We start from the raw sequence: 12400 nt of genomic DNA, 5'->3' as shown, positions 1-12400 counted from the left end.
TCCATTTCAAAGTCATCCATAGAGCATACATGACTCCTTACAAGAGGTATAAAATGAAACTGCAATCAACCTACAGTATAACAGCCATATCTGTAACATTGTATCATCAAGTATCTTTCTCCACATGTTTTGGGAATGACCAATTGTTGTCAACCTATGGACTCGTGTGAATTTTGTTTTGTCCTTTTTACCTCAAATTGATTACACGTCTAATCCGGGTTTATGTTTTCTCAGTAACGATTCTAATTCCTATACAAATTCTCTAAAGAAGAGAATGCTGGTTTCTGGTTATGCAGCTGCAGAAAAGACAATAATACAAAACTGGTTTACTTCGCACAATTGTGCAAAAACATATATATATATATATATATATATATATATATATATAAGCGTGAGATAAGCATGTGTGTTTTGAAATCCGAGACGTCTTGAATCAGTTTGAGTGTCCCTGCTGCACAGATTGAAGTAAAAGGCTTTAGAACAGAGGAAATCAAAGTGATTTGTTAATATGCTTTGGGTTCTCTTTCACCACTACTGCAAAATAGATATGTCACTATAATACTATAATAAAGATATGTCACTTCAAATGGCACTGGACTCGCAAGCATAATTCTTTTGTTTTCAGGCTGTGTTTTGTCTGTATATGCCTGTACAGCTTAAAAACCTCATATTTTTAATGTGTGCCTAGGGCCCAAGAACAAGCACAGATTGACAGTTTATTCACCAAACAGCACTATTTTCTCGGAGGAGAGCCTGTCGTAGCCTGGCACTTCACAAAGCACTTACAACACACAAAAGATGTCTAATTGCACCGTCTAATAATAAAGATATAATTATATAAAAAGCCAGGAAGACATGTTCAGCAGTGCAAAGAAAGCAAACAAGAATTCCTCAGCTAAAGATTAACTGCAAAAATGCATTTCATTTTTATAGTCTGCTTGTAAACTGGTCCAGTAAAGCAACAGAACGAGCCCATATTTAAAAATACAGCAATTGAGTTGCACTCACACATGCAGATGGAGTCTATTTACTAGGTGTTTTCAATCATGGTTCATCTTTGAACACATTTGGACATTGAGAGATCAGTTTGCACTTATCATCCTCTTCCCTTCACCCTCTTCTCAGGCTGTTTTCGGAGGATCAGTGGAACAGCCATTTTTCTGCAGTATCACTTCTCCGTGTGGTCAAATCTCCTTAGAGCGTGGCCTTGTTAGATCCAACATGACATGCCAAATCAGCGTGAGTGGCAGATAGCGGTGCCACGGGCCATCAGACACTTCACTCACTCCCACTCACTCACTCACGGCGAGAAGACAAGCTTTACTTCTTTTGTATTTTGGAGAAGGAGATCGGTGGGTCGTGTGCGTATCTCCAGCTACACTCAAATCTTGACTGCGTGTCAGTAAGACACAAAGATGTTAATAAAGCGATATGATTTACAGCTGCCGTCTAACATTAATCCGAACAAGATGTGATAATAGAAATAGGTTTGTTGAGCTAAAAGTGATGCCTTATAGAACAAAGGCGCAGTGACGCCCTCTGGAATTCTTCGGGGATCACAGGTTTCGTCATGAAGACATCTACCGGCTCTGTAAATGACACTTTCATTTGTCATGTTTAATCACTTTGAGAGATGTCAGTGCACTCAATGTCATTGCAATGCTCCTTTTAATGGAAGGGTAAGAGCCTCATCTGGCGTCATTGTGAAGTCCTCTGTCTCCATTTTATTAAAAAGACTTGTCGCCTACAGCGTTCAGCCGCACTCAATAATTCGCTTTGATTACCTGAAGGAAATAATACACTATTGCTTATTTTAATGACTTTAAGATCCCTCGTGTGCATCTTGCTGATGGGAGCTCTTTTAATCATCGAGCTTCGATAACAGCGGCTGAGCTTGTATTTCTTCCCCGGGCTTACTGGAATACTAATGCGCCTCGCTGGTGTAACGGTGAGACGAGGTCATCGCTGAAACACCCTGTCACTTCCTGACAGCGCATGAGGAAGAGGAAGTCGTTTGAGAGGCTTCTCACACACCGTTTAAGACATTTAATTAACTGCTGAAGAAAGTCACTTTTTTTTTTGGTGGTTTGCGGTTAACTCGAGGGCAGTATGCATCTGCGAGCTCAACACAATTGTGGTTTGTAGGTTTTGCTTTGAACTCTATGAGTTTAATAAATTTTACTTTTGCAGCAGAGCTGACTTAACCACTAATATATGCACACTTCCACCAGAGAAAATTGCTTTGAGAATTCTTTTTCTGTTCATTATGTGGAATTTGATTGGAACTGGCCAACCGTTAATTTATTTTCTATTTTATGTAGATAAAAAATATGGCACTTCTGATACTAATTTTATTTTTATTTTTAGTTAATTTACTAAATAAATATGCTACTGTATATATATATATATATATATATATATATATATATATATAACTGTATATATATATATATATATATATATATATATATATATATACAGTTGTGTTCAAAATTATTCAACCCCCTAGAGACTGCAGTACTTTACAAATACAAGCTTTTCTGAAGATCCAGGATATAATAAAACTTGTATCTATAACAGTTCACTGGCATATTAAAAGTGATATTGTCAATATATAATGTAATGTATTTGAGTTATAAGATTTTTTTAATAATACTGCTATGTCATAATTATTCAACCCCTATTCAGCATTGCTGTTTTTAAATCACTTATTTGCATGGTGGGGAATAAAACAGTCTCAAAACACAATTAAGCCTTTAGAAACTCTATTAAAAACAGAATTAGCTTGAGCTGTTACACATACAGTTAGCCCATGCATGTGTTGAAGTTGAGTAGCAAAAGTGTCAACAGAGATCTAACAAAAGCTAAAGAGAATAAATATTGTATTACTTTAGAAAGGCTAAGGCTATACGATGATTTCCAAGACATTGAAAGTTCCTAGAGACACAGCTTTCAGCCTTATCTCTTAGCTTAAAGTGTGTAGTACCAGAAAACCTTTGAGGTTGTGGAAGAAAAAGCACAATATCATAAAATGTTTTATCAGAGCAACTGAGAAAAAACCTGCAATGTACAGCCAAAGACTTGCAAGATGACCTGATGAAAGGAAGAAAACCATTTCAATGCAGCGTGTAAGAAGAACACTAGACAAGTATGGCCTTCATGTTGAGACATCTTGATAAATACCACCATCTTTTTGATCAAAAAGAACAAAAAACCAACTTGAACTTGATAAAATTCATTTGTGTGGACCTGTGGAGCTCTGGAGGAATGTTTTATGGAGTGATGTGACCAATCTGGAACTTTTTGGACCCATGGATCAGTGGTATGTCTGCAAAACAGGCAAAGCTCATAAGCAGAAGAACACAATCTCCATCATCAAACTTGGAGGTGGATCAGTCCTGTTATGGGGTTTCTTTACTGTAGAAGGAAGTGGAAATCATGACTGTATGAAGGACATCATGGATTCTTCAAAGTATCAGGCCATTTTGACAAGAATTGTGATGCCTTTGGTGCAAAAACTGAAGCTGATGATCAATGGACTTTCCTGCAGGACGGTCATCCCAAAGTACACATCCAAATCTACTTCTCCTTGGTTCAGGGATCAGTCATAGAATGTTCTTGAGTGGCCTGTTCAGTCTCAAGGCTTAATTCTCATTTCAAATATCTGGTTGAATTTGAAGAAAGCAGTGGCAATGTGAAAACCAAAGATTATCAGTGATCTGGAAACTTTTTCAGGTGTGGAATGGGCCAAAACTGTAGTAGAGAGGTGACAGAAGCTTCTAAACACATACAGACAGCGTTTATTGGTGATTTTAAAGAATAAAAGATTCTGCACAAAGGGGGTTGAATAATTTTGAACATGAATGTTTAGAGCCAGTTAGAATTTTATCATGATTCATCAATGTTCCATTCTCAGAATCACTCAAAAGTGTGTTAACAAACTTTCTCTAATACTTTACTGATGCCTTTGTTAAATTGATTTCATAAAATGTTATCCTCCACAGCAAATTGTCTTGCAAGTCAAGGGGGTTGAATAATTTTGAACACAACTGTGTATATATATATATATATATATATATATATATATATATATATATATATATATATATATATATATATATATATATATAGCCTATATATATATATATATAGCCTATATATATATATATATATAGGCTATATATGTGTGTGAGTGTGTGTATGTGTGTGTACATTTATATTTAAAGATATTTATGGTTTATATTTCAAATAAATGCTGTTATTTGTAACTTTATTTTTAATAAATAATCCTGAATAACAAAGAATGTTTATAGGATAAATAGTTAGTGGTGACTGTATTGAACACTAAATACATTTTTCTCAAGCAGCAAATCAGCATATTATAATGATTTCTGAAGTATCATGAGACACTGAAGATTAATGATGCTGAACATTCAGCTTTGCTATAACAGGAATTAATTATATTTTAAAATATATTCAAATATAAAACAGGTAGTTTAAAGTGAAATTTTAACTTCACTTTATTTAATTTTTATTTTACAATATTATTAGCAAGTATATTAAGCCTTAGTGAACATAAGAGAGTTCTTTCAAATTGTTCAACCTTAAACATTTTATACAGTGAATATACAAATGGAAAGCTATACTAGGTTCTATTTTGGGCATTATTCATATTGTGTAATGTCTCTAAAAATACTCGTGTTGCATGGTGACTTGTTTAAGTAAATGTTTAACACATGATTATGGCAATTCAGATTGCAATTCTGTGTCCTGTTCATCACCTCAATTCAACCTCAATAACTGAATTAGAGTTTAAAACACATTCTCACTTCAGTTCTGAATGGCGCACAACCCTGACATACACAGGTACAGTTGCCCATCTCCAGACTCCCGCTCTGTCTCTCTGTCATGCCTCCAGCCGTTGTGTCTGCAGTTTTCTCTTTGTGCCGGTGTCAGTCTTCATGATACACAGAGCTCCCGCTGTCATGGCTCTCGGCAGCTCCTGTTGGCGTGCTGTGGGGTCTGCTGGAATAATGGATAGAGAGGTTTCTAATGTCACAGCAGACTGACAGCTCACCAGAGGAGAGGAGAGGGACGCCTTTGCGCCTCTGTGTGCGTCTAGGGGAGGCCTGACATGCCCCTGAGAGAAGTCGAGCTCTGTGTCTTTCAGGCAGCTGAGAAGAGCCTGTACTGATATTAGTCTCTAGACACTGAAAAGCTGCACTTACGTGAAAATGTCAACCTGTTTCTTTCACTTTTATGAGTGAGTTTGCTGATATGGCATTAACTCTTAGTTTGCTTAAATGGAAAGACTATTAGTTAAGAACAGAGTGATATCTGATTCCAGTTCAGTTCAGGTAGTTAACCAACTTGGTCATGCTTTACTTGAAGCCTGCATGTACTGTATATTTCAGTAATACACGTTGAATAACAATTATAATATAATGAATTGCAATATTATAAATAACTAAACATGAATCAGTAAATATTATATCTATTTACTGATTTATGTTCAACTGTTCATAACATTGCAAGATATCATTTTGTAATTGTGGTTATAATTATTCATGGGAGCATAACTGCTTATAAGGAAACCTTTTTAGCCATAAAATGATGATGATCCTTAAATTTAATTACTGCTATATACATGTTATGAGAAATTGTAACCTGGAATGCAATATTAGTCGCTTTGGATAAAAGTGTCTGCTAAAGGCATAATTAAATTAAATGTGAATGGGAATTTTCGCATAATTTACAAGTAGTTGAAAACATTAGAGATATTGTAAGTAATCAGTTGGAGAAAATATATAACTCTAGCCTAGTGGTTTTTTGGATATTTTACTGCAAATATCTCACAAATTGTACCTTTAAGTTAATATTCTAATTTTCTGAGATACTGAATTGTGGGATTTTCCTTAGTTGTCAGTTATAATCATCAAAATTAAAAGAAAGAAACATTTGAAATATATCAGTCTGTGTGTAATGAATGAATACAAGTTTCACTTTTTGAATGGAATTAGTGAAATAAATCAACTTTTTGATGATATTCTAATTATATGACCAGCACCTGTATATATAAGTGCTTTCAAATGATTAATCACAATTAATCGTATCCAAAATATGTTATTGTTTACATAATATATGTGTGTGTACTGTTTATATTTATTATGTAGGATATATATAAATACACACACATACAATATATATTTCAAAAATATTTATATGTATTTACATGTCCATATTTATTTATTTTCAAATAATGTATATTATATATAAATATATTTAATATATGAACATGACATTTTTCTGAAATGTTTACATGCATGTGAGTGTGTGTGTGTGTGTGTGTGTGTGTGTGTGTGTGTGTGTATATATACACACACACACACACACACACACACACCCATCTCCTTGGATGTCAGTAGAATAGTTAAGATTTAAATTTAACACATTCTTTTATATTTAATTTCTCAACATGTCAACTTCTACAGCTTTTGAAGTGATGGTTCATCCAGAAATGAAATTCTCACCTTCATGTTTTTCATTCATTCATTCATTCCATACAATGAAAGTCAGTGTTAACCAAAACTGAGTGTTTTGTGTTCTAAAATATTGTTTATTCCAAAAAAAAAAAAAAAATAGTTTTCATTTTTGGATGAATTATCCCTTTCTCCAAAAAGATCTGACATTGTTGGTTTAAATCTGCTTTTTGCTCTCTTTTTGTAAACACCAGTTACAGTGTATTATAAGATAATGTTTAAGCATTATATATGCAAGCTTCATGTAAAAATCTACTTTCCTCATAGCATATCTCTCTATAAGAGCATTTTGTGTATATTGTATGGCACATTTCTGTGGTCACTGTGAAGGTCAGGCATAGATGATTTGATGTGGTGAGAAAATAAAGGGAAAGAAACTGAGAACTATTGCAAGCAAAAAGCTGTTGTAGCATGTCTAGTGGCGCGTTACAAACCCAGACAATGATTATAACAACTATTTCTTAAAAAGGGTGTAAAAATCAATTTTTGCGACAAGCAGAAAGCTTTCCTGACCCACATTCAGAAACGCCACCCCCCTGTCCCAGCCTTTAATCCAGTCCGACCAGAGGCTCCGAATAAATCTGCATTCAATTAAAGGATTACTGCCTGTTTAAACAGCATTTTCTCTCTGCCTCTTTCTTTCTTTATCTTTCAAGTGGGTGTTCATGAATGGCAGATTTGTACGAGTGGCACTTTGTCCACTGGAAGGGGGAAAAGCACAAGCAGAAACAATCACTAATATTGATGACATATGTCACAGTTGAGCGGTTGAAATTGGACTTGTTTCAAATAATAGCTCACTTGAACATGAAAATTCTGTCTTTATTTTCTGCAGAGCTGATTTCTTTCTTCCATCGAACAAAGGGAACATTTTTGATGAATGTATTGAACATTTTTTCCCCGTGTTATTAAGGTGAACTGCAGATTTTATGCTTCTAAGAGAATATTAAGTATGTCACTCCATGTAGGAACAAATTGTTCTTTTGAGTCAGATCTTTTTTACTGAATTGGTTGATTGGTTCAAAAAGCCATTCTGAATCATTTAGTTAATCAGAATGAACCAGTTCTAGAATTCTGTATACTGACTTGACCTGATCAACAGCTCTCTTAAGAAGACTTGGAATATAACCACTTTTTTGCAACTTGTGTAATGCTATTATGGTAATTTCACATCTTTTGGAAGCTCCGGTCTCTTTTCACTGGAGTTGCATAGAAAAGGGACATAAGGATGTTGTCCGAAACATCTATTTTTGGAAGAAAGAAAGGTTTAGAATGAATTAAAGAGAGAGTAAAAGTTGACATGATGATGTCTGAATCGTAATTTTTGGCTTGACCAATTTTGGTACCAAAGATCTTTTGGGTGAACAACTGAAAAATACAGAAGGTCTTATGTATAGCATTTGTTTGTATTCTATTTATAATATATTCATGCATTACAGGGCCTCTGCAATAAAAATGTCTTAAAATGTCTTAATTTCCCCTTAAAGTCTTTAAGTCATGGAAAAAAAAAAACCCCGCTATTTATTTTGACAGATTTGTTCTTTTTTCAATTATAAACTTGTAATGACGTATTATGTTCCATTCCATTTACATTGTCTTAAATGGGTGTTTAAAAGTTTTACATTTACTTTTATAAAGCCTGCTGAAACCCAGTGCTATTTAATTCATTCATTCATTCATTCATCCACTGTTATTTTTTCACACATTCTTCACATCTGATGTCAGCAATGTCATAGATTACACTACAACAACAAGGCTGAAATGCACAAGTAGACTTAACTGGAAAAGTGTATGCGAGCGTGAAGATTGGCGTTTGTAAACAGTAGGTGGTGACAGGGTCCATATGCTTTGTGCAGTCAGCCCTCTTACTGAAAAGTTTATTTAAACCTCTGAACATGTGCTTGTTCTCGTTAATGACAGGCAATAAATCAAAAGAGACAGGCCTTGAGCTGAAATAACGAATGAATAAATCCTCTCACCATTGATTCAGAAGAAAATGTGTGTGGATTTTATAGATTTACTGTGCTGAGAGGCATTTGACTGAATTTATAGTGCAGGTATGGCAGATTAAATGTACGTTGTGTTGTGTTGCATCATGCGTGTGTGTGTTCATATATATCCTTTTTTTTGCCTCTTGTTTCCTGCTCTGCAGGGATGTTCTATTGGAAAAATAAATTGGATGTGACACAGTTTGAACACCTCTCTGGGACGTGAACATGCTAACCAGTGGCTTTATTAATTAGCTGATAATGAACCGCTCATGCTCTGTTCAACTCAGAGGTGAAGCTGTAGATCCTGTTCTCATCGGTCTGTTAATTACAGATGCCTGTGGTGCGGACGACCCCAACTCTTACTCTCCGTCTCTCTTATTTTCTCTGTTTGCCTGTCTGTATATTCAGCATTAATGCTGTCAACGGGGACCATAACAAAAGAGAGAGTCAGCGTTTATTCATATCCATCCATCCATCCATCCATCCACTTAGTCACTGATCATAGAAAGTGTCTGATTATCTAAGGTCAATGATTGGTCAGACCACTATTGTCACTCCCACTGATAAGATGTTTATCTGATTTGGGGTCAGGCCTAAATCCAATGTCAATTTCTGTGGATGAGATACAGAGATTTAAGATTAAAATGATATGTAGATTGTACTATATTGATTTTGTGTGTGTGTGTGTGTGGGTCCAGCACTTTACAGATGAGAGAATCTGTAGAATTGTCTATGAAGGGAATATACAGCACAATGGGATTGATACTCAATGAACATAGTGGCTGAAATCATAATGACATCATAATCTGCGAATAATCCTTACTGGCTTGGTGCTTAATCTGGCCAAAACTAAAATGTATGCACGTCTGTGTGTGCTGTAGAGTTTGTAATGCATGTGCTTATGTTATGTCATGTGTGAGCGGGGAAGATGGGCGGATAGAGAGAGAAAAGCAGAGGCAGATTTACTGCATGGTACATTTTCCACAATCGTAAAAGGCTTGGAAGCTCACTTGAGGATGACACTGCAGAGAACACCGTTTATCAGTGTAGGCAGTTTGTCAGTGCTGTCCTCAAAGTACTCTTTAATACCTCTGCTCAAAGCACTACCTCTCTTTCTCTCTGCTGCTACTTTTTCTTCCATCTGTCTGATTAGGAAAGCTGCTTTTTAGGTGTCTGCATATAATCATTTTCACTATAGCTCACAGATCAGAGCGTAAAAAGTCACTAAAAGCCAGAACACGATGGGGAAATGGGATAGAGGAAAAGCTTTCACTGGATTTTGCACCTTAAAGGGCTCATTTCATATTTTCCTTGATCTTCTGAGATAAGACTAAATTGTGCTATAGAATTGTACTGTATATATCAGAACAGAATTTCCTCCACATGTAAAAAGGCTGTTTATTGAAACACTGCAAACCTCTGCAATTTTCAGATGCATACATTTACACAACTTATTGGATATCATCGTTTTTCCATGGAAAGCCATACAGGTTTGGAACAACACAAGGGTGATTTTTAAGACACTTTTTCTGGCCAGTAGTACAATAATGGAATGTAGCAAGGCATTCCTTTAATCCATTCATACATGCTCACATATTTTGTCCCGACCATCTGGACCAACAGCAGGCCTGGATGCCCTCTGTCAGACTCCCTCGGGAATGGGAAATGGTGAAGAGCCAGAGCGTCAAATTAATTATCCCAGCGAGTTTGTTTCCCACAGACAAGAGGGAAATGTTCTGGACATGTCACGCACTCCCAAATGTGTGGTTTTGACTTCCGTTGCTCTTTTTTTACACTGTTTAAAGTTCCTGTTCTGTCAGGAACATCATTGTGATGCTGTGAGCTCCCAGACAAAGATAAAGCGGCGCAGGGAGAGAATGAGATGGAGGCAAGAGTCTCAGTGGATATCAGATATTTCATCAGAGTTTGGGGCGAAACAAGGGAATGACAAGAAGTGTTTCATGTGCTAATGTCCCCTGCAGGCCCCTCCACATCTCACATTAAACATGTCATTGAAGCCGTTAGTATGCAGCATGTCTAATTGGATGCAATGCCTGTTTTTGTTTCTTTGTTTGCAGGATGCTGGGTTGGGAAATGCATTCTGGGCCTGCTTAGAAGAAAATGACAGAATGCCCTGACTTCAAGCCTGTGAGAGACACGATAAAATGGCAAGATGGATTTCTGTTTCTTTTATTCTATTGGTTATCTCTCTCTATTTTTTTCGATTGTTCTTACAAGCACACATTTTTACTGAGAGCTTTACGGAGTACAAACAGGAATCACGCAGACACTCAGTTTAGTGTGAACAGTACACGTATACTGGATGTGTGTGTGACTCTCATGTCCAGCCTTTTGAGAGGACTCTCGACCATTTCATCTTGTGCTTTATGCTCTGGCTCTTTGAGGGCAGCTTGCTTTAAAGTCCCTGTAGAGAAGGTGCTCATGAACACTGGTGTGTGTGTGTGTTGCTCTAAAGCACACTGAGGTTCTCTATTCTCTCCAGGAGTTTATCTAAGTGAGTTAAAATAAAAAGCTCTGACCTGTAAGCTGAAATCCTGTTTTTGAACATCTAAGATTTCACTCTCACCGGTACAAAATCTAAAGTTGATTTTCAGTATGTGTGTGTGTGTTTATTTTGACTTTGCATTATTTTGTATTTCAGTGTTTTTACTGTTTTTTATTTTATTATTTATTTATTATTCTTCCACACAATATAAGTAAGTGGAAAGCCACTACCATGACCCCAGAAATGTATTGGTATGTGATGGGTAAATGGGTAAGTATTTTGCTAAGCTTCAAGGCTGTAAATGAAGCCAAGGGGGTTTATACACTTGTCTATGCCTGGTTTGATACAATGAGAGGTTTTTATCCAAACGTTATTAATTACACTCAAGGGAGTACTTATCGTCATCAAATTACAAAGCTGTAAGATCAATAGGCTCATTTCCCACAATGAAATAAAAATAAGAGTCAGTGCAGATATAAGGTCTACAGCAGGGAACGGTTTCATTCCACAAAGAGTGATCAGACTTGTTTTGTCAGTCTTCTGCCTTTCTCAGATATACAAATAGATACACTTTTTGTCTCTGGGCATATTGATACCGAGCAAGGATGTGGTGAAAGCCAGATGGAAGGTGGCAGTCAGAACAATTGTCAGAAGGACTAATATAAGGCTTCTGTTAGTGGTTTATATGGTGGAACCTATAGGAACCTGCTTCTTGCTTTTCACATGTTCATACAGTATAATGGTTTATAGGGACATGGAATATGAAAAACCTTTGACTTGTGTTGAGCACTGGTGCTGGTTGTTGCAGGTTGATTTACTTGAAAATGCGAAAATGGAGGGCATGTTCTTCTTCCACTGAAGGAGTTGTAAAAGGAGTTGTGTTGTTTCTAGTATATATCTCTATGTGTTTTTAGTATAGTATCCTTTAGCAGACACACTTAACCTACTAGTCCATCATCATTCAAGTGGACTCCCCCATCATCCAGAGGTCTATTCAGCCGAGTCTGTGTGAATGGGATCAGATGTGACTCACACCCATCAGATGAACACATTGAGCAGATGTAATTGCAGGATGGAGGACTGAAGCAGTGCTGCTCTCACACACTTACTGGGTTTCTGCTGGACTCTGAACTGCTTTTTCATTGACAGATTCGAACAGTGTTTTGCTAAAGATGGTTTGACCAATAGTCAAATGTTTTCCTTTCTATTTCTTTCATTCCTTCATTTCTTGCATCTTCCATTTCTTCATTTCACTTCCATACATCTTACATCATACATCTTACTTCCTCCCCTTTCTTTCCATCTTCATTACACTATCCTTACTTATTAATCTGTCCATCCATCCTTTCTCCCCCCCGCTACGT

The 12400-nt window shown here is 36.3% G+C and overlaps 1 long non-coding RNA gene across 1 annotated transcript in view; it reads left to right on the top strand.

The window, feature by feature from the left end:
- Nucleotides 1-10891, top strand: part of LOC113097148 (uncharacterized) — a 73683-nt gene extending 62792 nt beyond the window's left edge. The window contains exon 5 of the long non-coding RNA XR_003288781.1: nucleotides 10609-10891. This is a non-coding gene — a long non-coding RNA (uncharacterized LOC113097148). The remainder of the gene's footprint in view (nucleotides 1-10608) is intronic.
- Nucleotides 10892-12400: the final 1509 nt, after the last annotated feature.

The sequence above is a fragment of the Carassius auratus genome, unplaced genomic scaffold (genome assembly GCF_003368295.1).
Source record: "Carassius auratus strain Wakin unplaced genomic scaffold, ASM336829v1 scaf_tig00216123, whole genome shotgun sequence".
NCBI lineage: Eukaryota > Metazoa > Chordata > Actinopteri > Cypriniformes > Cyprinidae > Carassius > Carassius auratus.
This window is presented reverse-complemented; position numbering and strand designations above follow the sequence as displayed.